General features: G+C 39.1%; 1 long non-coding RNA gene across 1 annotated transcript; it reads right to left on the reverse strand.

The window, feature by feature from the left end:
* Nucleotides 1-389: 389 nt before the first annotated feature.
* LOC119708982 lies at nucleotides 390-14,261 on the reverse strand. Its single transcript, XR_005259265.1, has 3 exons — nucleotides 14,129-14,261; nucleotides 12,537-12,678; nucleotides 390-1,340 (listed from the first exon to the last, which is right to left on the reverse strand). It is a non-coding gene; the product is annotated as an uncharacterized LOC119708982 (long non-coding RNA).
* Nucleotides 14,262-14,350: the final 89 nt, after the last annotated feature.

Raw genomic sequence — 14,350 nt, forward strand, 5'->3', positions numbered from 1 at the left:
TGAGTATCACCAACCAATTGTCAGTTCTTCGATCCAAGACTTCCCACTGTCTCTAGGTAGAATCTAGAATGCTGTTGCAAACACTGGTATTAACATTAAAAAGCTTACAATACCTCAAAGTTAGCCTTGTCCCTTCTGTGAAGATTAGTTCAGAAGTTTTCTTGGGGTTTGGGGGGAATTTTATTTTCAAACTAAGCACTGAGGGCAAAACTCTCCCTCTTTGAGGAACACAAAGCATGGACCTGACTTCTGCAGATTGTCTGCTCTGAAACTGAGGAAACATCAGGGCATGGACACAAAGTATTGTCAGCTGAGAGCTCATTTGCAGGATCGTCTCTTCTTTTTAACTCTGCTTAATTCTATCACTGAAATAAGGACAACTGGGTCTATTTTTGGGTTTAAATGTAATTTATTATGTAATTGTTGCTCGGTAAATGAGTTTACGTGGGATACAATAATACAGAATTTCAACTGTACTTTAAAGGCTGTCTTGCAAATCACTGTCATGTTTCTACTCGTTTAGGATCAGTGCTGTCAAATATTAACAATATACAGGAAATATGTCCTCCTTTTTCAGGAAATGCTTGTATCATTGAGTCAGTAAAACTGTTTCAGCTTAGGAGAATCAGATTTAAATACCACTTAGAGACATGCCTAACATTTATAAAAACAATAAATATTATTGGTATATTAAGTGTTTGCTTAAATTCAGAAGATAACAGATTAACTACCTCTTTGCTAGTCTTTTTCTTTCCATATACAACATGATATAACAGTTTAATGAAACATTTGCTATTAAACATTTCTGAAAATATTTTCAGGACATGTATGTTCTGTACAATACAGCAGTTTTGGGTCTTGTGCAATACTGCACTTAATATATATCTGTATATTCTTTGTACATTATGGGTGTGTATTCCTTGATAGCAGGGGGGAGGAAAACCAAACAAACAAGGCTTCTGAGGATAAACAGCATTATTTAATTTTCACCAGCAGAGATCATGTTATTTGGTTTTGAATCCTAAACCACTTTATTCAAAATTTAAATTTCTTTAAACTGAAAATATATGTGGTATCACCAAACTGATGAAACTTCTGATAGTAACCCTACACCTCAAATTGCCCCGTTTTCCTGCCTTGTAACTAGAGACAGGCTATAAGGTGCAGGCTGGATTCTTTATTACAATTCAGTTTTGCTGGAAGGAAGAGGCTAATGGGAATGTCACACTTTTAGTTCTCATCATTAGGTCCACATGCTGTTCACTCTAGCTGCTTCTTTACTTGTCCTTCTTCATGATTCTGGTTCCATTTTCCACTGACAGTATTCAGTCCATTCATGCCTAGGAAATTATACAAGAAATAAATAAAATAACAATGTTGATCTATGGCAGCCAGGGAGCTTTATTTACACTCCAGCCACAGTTTGATAATTGGTGCAATCACATTTATTGCTCCAGCAGGTATTTTCCAGATCTAAACCAGAATATTTTGTGTCCTTGTCTCGCTTTGTAGAACCCCAGCAGTAATTTTCCAGACATTATTTCCATCTTGCATTTTTCTGTCATTTTGCTTCTCTCTCTTCCAGATTATTTCACATATTCTGACATAACCCAAGAAAACAACAGATGGCAACTTCATCCAAGTGGGTGTTATCCACTGGGACTGCAAAACAGGAGCTTGTTTTCCAGTAACTTCCTGCCTTTCAGGTTAAAAGTTGCACAACCTACTGTGGTGCTTGAATGTGAGTCTCAAATGTGGGTTAGGGTTAGAATGTCTTAGGCAGAGTTAAGTCTGCTGTTTTCAGTAAGATGAGATGGAGCCCTGCCCTCGATCAAAATTTTGAATCCAACTTCCCTGACTAGATGTGGGATTTCTAATGTGCAATGCATGAGTAGCAGTGATAATGCAGTCCGGCAGAAGAAACAGAGGTAGTATAAAGAAAAGCAGAATGTTGAGAAGTTGTGTGGTTATGTGGGAAACAAAAAAGAGTTGGCAGATTAAAAGGCTTGAAGAGAAGCAGTAAGAGGAGGAAGGGAAGAAAGAAGGAATAAAGAATGAAAGGAAGGAGGATCAGACAAAGGAGAAAAGTGGTAGAGAGAGAAGGACAGAGAGAAGACAGAGAGAAGGATGGATATAAAATATAGCTGGGCATATTTAGCCATGGAGTGGTGTCGCTGAACTCCTCCTAAGCAAAGTTCTATTTCTTCAAAACTTTAGGGCTTCCAGTTGTGCCATAAAACTCCAATAAAAATAAATACTCTAGAAGTTACAAACAATGAGACACATTCTTATTGGATTTCTTTGGATAGAAGTGGGGCAGTATCTGTATCTTGTCCTGACAAACAAGTAAGGAAAGTTTTCCTTCTGCTCCTCGAAAAAAATATCCTTTTCATCAACAAAGGGAGAGGAGTGCAAATATTTTGAGCTACATATGGTGATTAGCTATTAATTGGGGAAATAAGCATAGAAGCATTAGAAAATTTAGCTCAGGTCATAGATGAATTTTCAGCTTTTTTTCTTTTGCTGGGCCTTCTCAGCCCACAGCTTAACCAGTACAGCAGGAGACAGCTAATATATGTAATAATTGCTACCAAAGAAAATTATATGTATTATTAAAAATAGTGTCAGAGCACAGAAAAACCACTGAGAATATCAAAGCAAAAGTAGGGGATAATCTTTAATTCTACGATAAGGGGGAACTAGAATACAGGGCATGTCTATTGTCACAACTGAAGCGGTTTCAAATGCATACAAAAAAGAGCCATTCAAATCAGACAAAGATATAAGTGGTTAGTTGGCTTCACCTCACCTGCCTTTGGGTGTCTAAAGTAACCCATTTGACCTGAGCTAGTGAGGCAAAGTTCAATTCATCTGAACCATACCTACCTTAGGTTAAGAGGAAGTGTCCTTTAAGGCTGTTTTTTTTTTCTCTGAGTATAAGGTGGACCTTCTGCTGGCTACTCAAACTTTGGTGACGTTTCTATGTGCTCCAGTTAGGGCAACACTAGGCAAGGATATGTACTGTCAGAGAAAGCATCCATACCTTGTTGAGATGAGGAAGACTTTTTACTGGGTCTGGGAGGATTGTGGTGAGTAAACCCCAGCCAACACCTGAACACCCACACAGCCACTCATTTATCCCCCTCACATGAAACAGGGAATAAACAAGCATCTCTGTAGGTGTTGGCACTTGGTCGAGGTCAATCCACCGCATAAAGTGGGACTGGCCAACATGGTCAGTCTTGTACTAAAATCCTGTATTTCACCTACTTGTCAGGAGGACTTTATATGCTGATCAACCTGTTGAATTAAAAGATTGCTAAACAATTGTTTACAAACCCTGGGAGCTATAAAATCAATCTGAAATACGGCTATCACTAAAGATATTTTGCACTACTCATTTCTTCCATGAAGAAACAGAATAAATATAAATGATGGCTCTTTCTCATGGGCTTGTTAATAATGAGAAATCTTTACAGAACCAAGCAATAGGGATGGCAAAATACAGATGTCATCTTTTTAGTGGCAACCTTTTGCCTGAGCTAACACACTTGGCAAGAAATTAAAATTAAATTCCTCATTTCCTGATACTGACAAGGAAGTAAGAGAAGTAAAAATGCCGATTTACTTACACACACATGCACAAAAAAAAGTTCACTATGTTTAGGTGTCTAAACACTTTCCCTGTTTGTTCCACCTAATTTCTTTGATGATTTCAAATGTAATAAGTTTCTTCAGTTTGTCTCCCTCTAGTGGATCACCCCTTTTGTGTGTCAGAAGATGCTTTATTTTCAATTTTTAATTTTTCCATCACTGGTATTGTGTGGCTATAATGTTATTACAATAATTGAATTATCCATACAGAGCAATTACTCTATTTCATTCCTGATGACTACATCATTTAAACTTATATTTCTTCTTATTGCCCCAGGTATCAGCTGTCTGGGCTACAATTCATGCAAAGTATTCTCAATCCTCTTCTCATCATAAAAAATACAATTATACTATATTGCTTTTTGGTCATTCTTCTATCTTCTAGATGATTTCAGGGACTGGATAAGTAGAGGCCTATGTAAAGCAGCCTTTTAAGTGGTCTAAATTAAGACCTGGTAAAACAAAATAAAACTAGGCACAGTTAAATCATGTCACAAATATGGAATGCCTTGTCTAAGCCTCTAGCAAGTATCATCTTTCAGCAACAGAGATATATTCTATTGCTTGATGAATATAAGACAATGTGGCCTAGTCTTATTTTTTCAAGGGATCCACATGTAATTTGGGGAAGAATATATTAAATTATAACCAACAGAGAATCTGTCTTGGGCTTATTTGTATCATCTGCATCATGATCTTAGTGTTTCTGTGATGGATCAGAGCCCTTCTGTGTTTAACATCTATAAACCACAGCAAAAGGCTTATTTCCTGCCTCAAAGATATTACACTACAAAAGAAAGGGCAGCCAAAAAAGTGGACTTGGCAAAGAGCAGGCGGGAATGGAAGAAGCAAACAAGATCTGATAGTTGAACTATTGCTGAATATTATTAGTGTTAGCAGAGGCTGCCAAACATGTTTGTAACTGCTGCATTTTATAGGCAAAGAAAATGTTTCAGGTTTACAAATGCAGATCTGAAGAAGGAAAATCTCATGACCACTGGTACTGCTATGTCTGAAGGGACACAACTCTTTCAGAGCAGAAGTTTCTTCCTCTGAATACATTCAAATTATACAGTTGATTTTCCTTCCTTTTGTCCTCAACCCAGATAACACTGCTGTTCAAGTAGGACATAAAATAGATTCTGTTGTAATTAAGCAATTAGCTGCACAATTAAATCTGTAGTTCGCTAAGTGGTGTGAGCTGCTCTTCATAACTACTTGTGAAGTTATATCCAGGTTTATTTGTTCCCTGTTCATTGGACTCCCACCTCCCACCCTTTGAATTCTTCAAATTCCTTCTAATTCTTATGGGAATAATAATTAAGAACAATAGCAAAAAAATCTCACTGTCAAGTTCCTGCATACTGAGATCCTAAGCTACCATATTTTCACTTGGGCCCGTTCCCTCACATGGCAGTGAGCTGATTCATCTTGCACCATCTTAGAGAGTGGAGATTGGAGCTCAGACCCATTCCCATTCCCCTTTTTATATCTACTTGGGAAGGGATTTCAGGGATTGATCTGGAATGAAAAATTGCATAAGAGGACACTAGTACCTTCCCTTCTCACCTACTGTACTCCCTGCTTCCAGGGCACACAACATAGTGGTAATTAGATCGTCAGCTACTGTTCATGCAATAGAAAACACAGCCAAAGCACACTCAAGTTTTAACAAAAAAATCCTCTCTGCTGTGAACTTGTGTAATTGTTCTCCTTGGACCAATTCTGCTAACGCCTACCCACTTGAATAACTGTACTCATTCTTTGAAATCAAAGTATGACTGACTAATTGCATGCAAACGGGCTTAAGCCCTTAAATTCTGAGCTTTTGAAGACAAAACTGCATCTGACATGCTTTGTGCTGCTCTTGAACTACTTCAGCACACTATGAAGCAAGGAAATAAAAGTAGAAATGGAGACAAGGCTTTTAAGATGTCCTTAAACTGACCTTCAGAAAGAACCAACAAGGAACACTGAGAGAAAATTTGTCAATGAAAAGGAATATTGTCCCAAGTGTAAACAAAAGCTTCACAATCCCATTTAAGCATTCTTAGAACATTAATCCATTTAAGATATTAGGACAAAAAAAGACCATTGCTGAGGACAGCAAGTGAAATTTGAGATGGGTTGGGTTGCTCTGTCCTACTCAGACAGATATCATATTTCAATTCTGAAAATACATTCAGAGGAATTTGAGGTGTTTTCTTATTTAAGAGGCTTCATTGTGGACTTTAAAAATGTTTATTTTACCATACAGCCACTTACAAAACAAAGGAAAAAATCCACCTCCTAATGTATGAGCTAACAATGTGCAGGTAGTTTAATCTCCCAATAATTACCATTTTTACATTTCTTTCACTTGTCACAAAATTGAATCTTCCCAGCCAGACTGTCTGATAAAATTATATAGCTAGCTACAGTACATCAAAAATAACAAGTGAAAGTAAGTTTCATAGTCACACACACTGAAATTGTGGTTGACTTAAAAAGAAAGAGGTTTTTGTATCTCCTGCCTCTTCTTTTGGAATCTATCCTTGGTTCATGCAGTTAATGCCTCTAATTTTCAGATTGAACTGTTTCATCTGAATGTAATGGAAAAGTAAAAAAGCTGAAACAAGAATCAGATTGTTAAAGGTTTGTCTTTGCCTTTTGCATAAAAGATAATGCTGCTGTATTAAAACCACTAAGAGAATTCTGGTGAAGTTGGAGTTTCCCTGGAGGACCCGTGTTAAATATTCTTGTCCTGAGAAAGTAAAGATCGTACTTCACTTCAGATGTAGACTTTAAGAGATGAATGACAAACATCTTCAAGGTCTTTTCTTTTAGAAAGAATATCCTACCACGACTGCATGACAGCAAGCTTTTTAAAATTTTTTTTCTCAAAATTTTTAGGCCATTCTTTAAAAAAAAAGATTTAATCAATTTTCAGTTTAAAATTCCCAGAAAAAAAGTAATGTCATTCATTCTAATTTATATTACACACAAGAGATTATATTAATACAACTCTGTGGGATTTCAAATCTCAGACCAGGTCATTTAGAGCTATTTTAAATCTGCATTTTCGTACGTGTATAGCCTGTAAAGGTTTTCATTCTGTGTTCATGTAACGCTAATGCAGTCATGACATGCAGGCCACAATGCCTCTTCCCACGGATGACAGCACAGAAGGCACAATTTTGTGTATTTTATTTACATTGACAAGGTCAAGGGGTCAGGCTGCTGACTGTGAACTCTCCTGTTAGATGGACCCAGAACATATGCCAGCAGGGAATTCATTGGCAGCTCCCTTAAGCAAGGAGACTTGGAATATTGATGTCTAAGTGGAACAGTTGGGTGCTCACCTCAGCTTTCATTCTGAAGTAAATATTTCACTCTGTGCCACTCACAGCTCTGCCCTGTGGCCAGCCAGATGTGTTGACAATTTTACAGAAAAGTAATGACTACAGAGAGGTGAAAGGTTCAGAAATGAGGCAATAAATATTTTCACCCTTTGGGAATATGTAAACCCCATAAAAGGCCTCAGGCTCTACTGCACTAATGTTGGAACTTCAGCAGCTTGAGTATGGCAAAGTTGTATTCATTAACAGCAAACATGAGCTTGTGAGATTGTCTCACAGTTTATTGAAACTTAACATTTGTGATACATGGAATTAGCCTGTGCTTCACAGGGATCATGCCGAATTATAGGGGAGCAACATTATTCCTGCCTTCAGGAAATCTGGCATTTTACTGATGATGTTGGATAAATGGCACATGCCATCAGTGACACTTTGGAGGTCATTCTATGCAATCTTCTGTAGACAGCAAAAGACAGTCCATTGACACATAATCATTAGGAAAAGCCAAGTTGTTTATAACTTAAGGAAAAAGGAAACCTACCATTTCAATGTGAAAAGGGATAAAGATTTTAGGTAATCATTTATCAGATTTTGCTTGGCTCTTAAGGTATTACCAGCTCTACTAACATTTTGTGGCTGCCTTTGAACTGTGGGCTGCATCTGGAAAAGCTTTTGAATATAGGCCCATAAGACTGGGATGGAACTAGTATATTTTACCCAGATACTCTCTGTCCATTCTACTAACCAGCTTTGTGTACAGTTGCATAACACCCCAGTTATAAAGTCAAACACTAAATACAAACCAGTGAAGTATTTTTGGCAGACATTTTAGACCAGTGCTGAGGTGGGTGAAGAGGATACCAGATTTGTTTTAGAGGATCATGACAGCCAAAAGGACACAGGAAGGACAGTAAACATACATCTGATGCAAGCACAAATAAATCAAGATAAATCAAGTAAAACATAAGTGAGGTGATACCCTACAATGATGATTAATGTATATCAGAAATAGTGTGGCCAGCAGGACCAGGGCAGTGATTGTCCCTTGTACTTGGCACTGGTGAGGCTGCACCTTGAATCCTGTGTTCAGCTTTGGGTACCTCAGTACAAGAAGGACATTGAGGTGCTGGAGCGTGTCCAGAGAAGGGCAACAAAGCTAGTAAAGGGTCTTATGAGGAGCAGTGGAGGAATATGGGGTTGTTCAGCCCAGAGAAAAGGAAGATCAGGAGAGACCTTATTGTTCTCTACAACTGCCTGAGAGGAGGCCATAACTGCGTGGGGGTTGGACTCTTCTCCTATGCAACCAGTGATAGGACAAGAGGAAATAGCTCCAGGTTGTGCCAGAGGAGGTTTAGTTTAAATATTAGAAAAAAATTCTTTCAGAAAAAGCTGACAAGCATTGGAAAAAGCTGTCCAAGGAGGTAGAGGTATTCAAAAGACATGTAGGTGTGGTGCTTAGGGACATGGTTTAATGCTGGATTTGGGAGTGTTGTGTTAACAGATAGACTCAATGCAAAGGTCTTTCCCACCCTAAATTAGTCTGTAATTCTAAACACACATCCCTGAGTTCCTCAGATTGTAGTATTCACTATCCAGGTACTGTCTTCTTCAGGAGGTGAGACAGGAGCAGGATCTTAATATGTGGATATTCTGTCTCTCTCTTCTTGAAGGGGTCATTGTCTTTGCTGAAGTGCTAACACCTGAAGTGTTAACACTATGCTAGGTATTCCCTAAATCCATTAGCTCATACATGAGCATTGTCAATGTATGCTAGGCTTTGTCAATCTATGAACATCTGTGAAGCCAGTGAAACCCCAGTGTCTGGTCATCTTACTAATTCTGTAAGAAAATTTTGCATCAATAGCAATGATAACAATGTAATTATATTACATACATATTGTTATATATCAACAATATTGTTATACTTCATGTAACGATAACATTTTGGTATTTAATTCCTGAACATTTGACTTCATGCAGTTCATGCAATTCTGCCATATTAGTTTACTGTAGCATTTTTAGTTTTTCTAGAGTTAAAAGAAATAACAATTACAGAAATCAAATAAAAACAACCCTCCTGCCACAAAGTCCAAGTAGTGCATCACCAGAAGAGCAGAGATGCCACTACCACTCAGACAAACAGCATGAGTGAACAAGTTCAATATATTTTCAGTGGATTTCACAACTATTTTTGCAAGCAGAAGGATACTGGGGGTTCCAGTGGTGCTCAGGAGATCTAAAACAGTGGTCATGGTCCTTTCAATCTCTGTCTTAACCTCATCCCTCAGTACTATTGAAAAACACCTGAAAGATAATGCAGTCATGGGTCACAGCCAGCACAGCTTCGTGAGAGAAAAGTCCCATTTATCAGACCTAATTTCCTTTCATGACAAGGTAACTCACCTGATTGATCAAGGGAAGCCCGTTGATGTAATATTTTTGGATTTCAGTAAAGCTTTTAATACTGTCTCTCACAGGGTCCTGCTGGATAAAATGTCCAACTCACATCTGGATAAACAAATCATGCAATGTGTGAGCAAGTGGCTCACAGGTTGGGCACAAAGGGTTGTAATGAATGGGGTGACATCAGAGTGGTGTCACTAGAGGGGTTCCACAGGACTTCATCCTTGGCCCTGTGCTCTCCAACATCTTCATAAATGACTTGGACACAGGACTGGAAGGGACACTAAGCAAGCTCCCAGATGATACAAAACTGGAAGGAGCTGTTGACTCCCTTGAGGGCAGGGGGGCCCTGCAGAGAGACCTGGACAAATCAGGGGGCTGGGGAATCATCACCCACATGAAGTCCAACAAGGGCAAGTGCCAGATTCTGCACCTGGGATGGGGCAGCCCTGGATGTACAGACAGACTGGGGAACGAGAGGCTGGAGAGCAGTGCATGGAAAGGGACCTGGGCGTCCTGGTCAATGGCAAGTTGAACATGAACCAGCAGTGCCCTGGCAGCCAGGAGGGCCAACCCTGTCCAGGGGACATCAGGCACAGCATCACCAGCTGGGCAAGGGAGGGATTGTCCTGCTCTGCTCTGAGCTGGGGCAGCCTCACCTCAAGAGCTGTTTGCTGTTTTGGGTTCCACAATATATGAAAAATATTAAACTGTTTGAGAGTGTCCAAAGGAGGGTGACAAGGATGGTGAAGGGCCTTGAGGGGAAACTGTACGAGGAGCAGCTGAAGTCACTTGGTTTGTTCAGCCTGGAGGAGGCTGAGGGGAGACCTTGTTGCAGTTACAGCTTCCTCGTGAGAGGAAGAGGAAGGGCAGGCACTGATCTCTTCTCTGTGGTGACAGTGACAGGACCCCAGGGAATGGCCTGAAGCTATGTCAGAGGAGGTTTAGGTTGAATAACAGGAAAAGGTTCTTCAGCCAGAGGGTTGTTGGGCACTGGAACAGCCTCCCCAGGGAAGTGATCACAGCCTGACAGTTCAAAAAGTGTTTGGACAACCCTCTCAGGTACATGGTGAAGTACCATGAAGTACTTCACTAAAAGTGAAGTATGGTGAAGTACCTAATTTTAGAACTGTTTTCATGTGGGTAAAACCAGATGCATATTTATCAGGCAGGACAAAGGTTTTAATCTTTATTCTCCCCTCCACTTTCCAGCAACAGGGAAAGCAGTAAGCATTTCCTTCATGTGATATGGCTGCTCAGCCATGTAGCCTCCCCAGTCACGTAGGGGTTAGAGCTGCTCCTGAGTAAAACATTCTCTTTTCTTTTTTAAAAAGTTGCTGAGCTATTTTTGTTCAAGTTTTCAAAAGAAGTGTTCTGCCTGCGGCAGAAATCCAGCATGAAAAATTTCTGCCCAAATTATTAAAGAATGGTGGAGTAACAAACTACTGAAAACAGATGGAGTTTGGCATAAGAAATTACAGATGCCATCACTCATGGCCTTTATACTCTCTAAGTATTTATACCATAACACATATTCAAATGTGCACTGCCACTCAGCGGAGTTCTCACTTCTCTTACCTTCTATGTTCCCTAAAAAAAAAAAAAAGCCAACAACAAAAAACCCCCCAGACTCTCTGGCTATAATAAGAAATGTACTTCCAAGTAGCTAGAGGCTATTAGGTCAACCTTCCACTCAGCAATCAGGTGGCAGGAACCTCCTTACCTCAATGTCATTATTTCTTACAAAAATCAGTGATGACTTTATCCTTACTCACTGTTTTAGTTCAGTGTAACAGTGCAAACAGCACAGAAAAACTCAGAGACAGAGGGGTCTGAACAGATACCGAGAAAGCTAATGGAGTAGATTTTAATAGAGTGGGTTTTAATTTCTTGAAGGAAGTTGCCACACAAACAGATAGCAAAAATATTTCAATCCTTAACAAGAAAGGTAGTAATTATACATTCTGGAGTGGGAAATGTATGATAAACACCATTTGTAGAATGAATTAAAGCACTGACTCTTGCTTACAATATAAGAGTGCAGAGGAAAGAGGTGGATATTCTAACAACTGTTGGATACAGAGAAAGACATAATGAACAAAAGTCAGTTTAGTGAGAGCTAGGAGATAAGACACTTTACATTAGAACCTTCATATCTTATTGGTGGATCCATTTATTTTTTATATCAACTTGGATTAAACAAGGGGACAAATTTAGGATTCAAGTCAACAAAGAAACAGCTGTGCATTTCCATTTCTATTTGATTTATATTGTTACAAACCAATGTCATACAAGAGAAGCACCTTCTGGTATATCAAAAGACTCACTGCAGTGAATTAGAGTGGCTCCATGGAAATAATAGTTATATTTGTTCAAAATTGATACACAACAAGTCTGGCTCTCTCTACATCTACTATTTAGGGCAGCTACAGCTAATTTGGGAGAACAACTCAAAGTTTTAATCCAAGGAAACTAATTTTGCCTAACTGAAAAGAAATTATACAGAAAGAAATGATCTCAGGAAAATTAATAGTAAGAAAGGCCTGAATCCACTAATGGCATGACTTTCTCTGTTAGGATCACCACATGGAATCCTCATCACTAGGGAATTGTATGAATTCTAAGAGACTTCCCTTTTTTGTTTCTTCACATTCTGACATAGTTTCAAAGGAGTTTAATGTTAGACCTACCCTCTAGACAAAGCTTTAACAGTAAATGAAGACTGACTTGCTCCTATTACTGTAGTCTAGCCAGACCATTTCAGTAAAATTCAGGCCTCCATGCATTCAGTGGGAGATTTCCTATGAAGTTCAGATGAAGCCAAGATTTCATGTCAGCCTCTCTCTCCTGGTGTAGGAGAACTGACTACAGCTAGGCAGAGATGATGCATTGTTCTTTACAGTCTGCACCTGTGTCTAATTTAGTCTTGCAGCTAGAGCTACACGGCAAAGTACTTGACAGCTACTAGAGAGAATAGTCTGGAAACTGTCAACTCAGAGGGATGCTTTTGGAGCTCTCACTCTTTGGAGTAAGTTCTTTTCTGTCTAATCAAAGGAAAAGTATTTTTGTTAAGAAACTTGACGTTCCAAATAAGAGTGCTGTTAAGCCAGGGAATGAAAATATGAAATTGCTGTTTGTTACCAGTGCTGTAAATCTTGCTGAAAGCCTTCACAAACACATCAGATGCAGACTGCTAAATCCTTCCACTTCATGACAGCGCCGAACCACTGACGGAATCACGCTTTCCACAGAGAGGATTGAGCAAGTACCAGATATGCAAAGCCTGTATGCATCAGTTATGATTAGCAAGTGAGGCGGATGCCATACTCAAGCAATAAATTTCATATTGTACAGCCAGATCCCAATTTCACACATATACAAGAAAAAGCTTGATTCTATGCATGCACACTATTATATTAAATTTTGAGTGCTGTCAGGACTGAGTGTATAATCTAAAAACAGTGCAACATTCAAGTTGTGCATCTAAGTGTTTGTGTATACATGTATACATGCAACAAGACTACCATATCCATAATTATGCACAGAGATAACAATGTTTCCATTATATCTTTCACAGCAACAGTTTGAAAATCAGTAAGTATAGTTTTCTCTTGCTGCAGATGGAAAGTTGGAGGCTGAACTTCAGGCTGAATTTGAAGTTTTGGAAAAGTTGATTAACTCAGAATTTTAAGACAATGCTTTAAAAAGCAAAACATTTTATAGATACATGACTCAGAAAGGGCTGAAATTTAAAGCATTTAGCTTGACAGGTGTATATACATACACATACACTGAGGTAAAAGGAGGTTTTGTACATTCACAGTGTGAAATTACTGTGAAAACACTGTGAATCTGTACAAAACTGAAATGCCTCCTTATTTTCAGCACAGCACAAAACCTGTTCAGCATTCAGGTGATGCATTTAATTGCTTGCGTATCTGTTGCTATTTATTCTTTTTTATATAGCAATGACAAAGAGGAAAAATGTAGTCTTCTAATTTAATATCCCAGATTGCTAACATATATTCGTAAACCATTCCATTGTTATTTTGCCTCACTGGCCTTCTAGTCTGTTCCAACAGACCTTCTTGTTATTTAGCCTATCTTTAGCCTCCAGCATTTGTGATCTTCAGCTTACAAGAAATTAGGGCAATATCCATAAAAGGATGTTTCAATTTAGTTTATCCTGCCTTAGACCCAGAAAACAGGTTCACAGACCTATATTAGGTACTAAGAATAGAAATTATACCTAACCAATATCCTAGCCAACAGGAAATGCTGAAGAGGTGAAATTTCACCTCTCGTAAGTGCTTATTGCACCTAACACTGAGCTGCAGAAACGTCTAGGACGAGACCAACATTCCTAGTTCCTATCTTATGGGGGCTTAGAAGTCTAGGTTGTCTATGTTTAAAGTGATGCTTAGCTCCCACTTTAATGACTTTCCTTTGGGATAATTATTCAGTGCTAGAAACATGCAGGAAATGGGAGGTTTAGGAGAGCAAAATCCTCCTGGCTGAGAGAGCTAAAACCTGCAGTACAGCTGATGAAGGTGGTGGCTTCACTCTGGCTTCTACTTCCACAAAGGTCCCTCACCGTCTTTCTACTGGTGCTGAGAACCAAGTCTCAACTGGATTTTCCTTGGAATTAAGCTTAGTTATCGGGAAAGCTTCAGCCTTCCACAAATTATTCTAAAATTTACTCCTGAGCTTTTACTCAAATCCAAGAGCATTACCTTTAGCTGAAATAAGTCAGTTTTGAAGTCTATTTCTGCAACGTGACCTTTTACAAAAATCTCACATCTCAGCCAAACGTCACTCCGGAGTAACTCAAATTCCTCCTGAAGTACGAAACGCCTGGATCCCGAGAACGCAGGCGAGGGGCGGCACTGGGCCGTGAGCGACCAGAGGTGGAGAACCTTCGGCGAACGGATCCACCTCGGCCGCCGCTGCTCGCG

Source organism: Motacilla alba, chromosome 1, assembly GCF_015832195.1.
Source record: "Motacilla alba alba isolate MOTALB_02 chromosome 1, Motacilla_alba_V1.0_pri, whole genome shotgun sequence".
Classification (NCBI taxonomy): domain Eukaryota; kingdom Metazoa; phylum Chordata; class Aves; order Passeriformes; family Motacillidae; genus Motacilla; species Motacilla alba.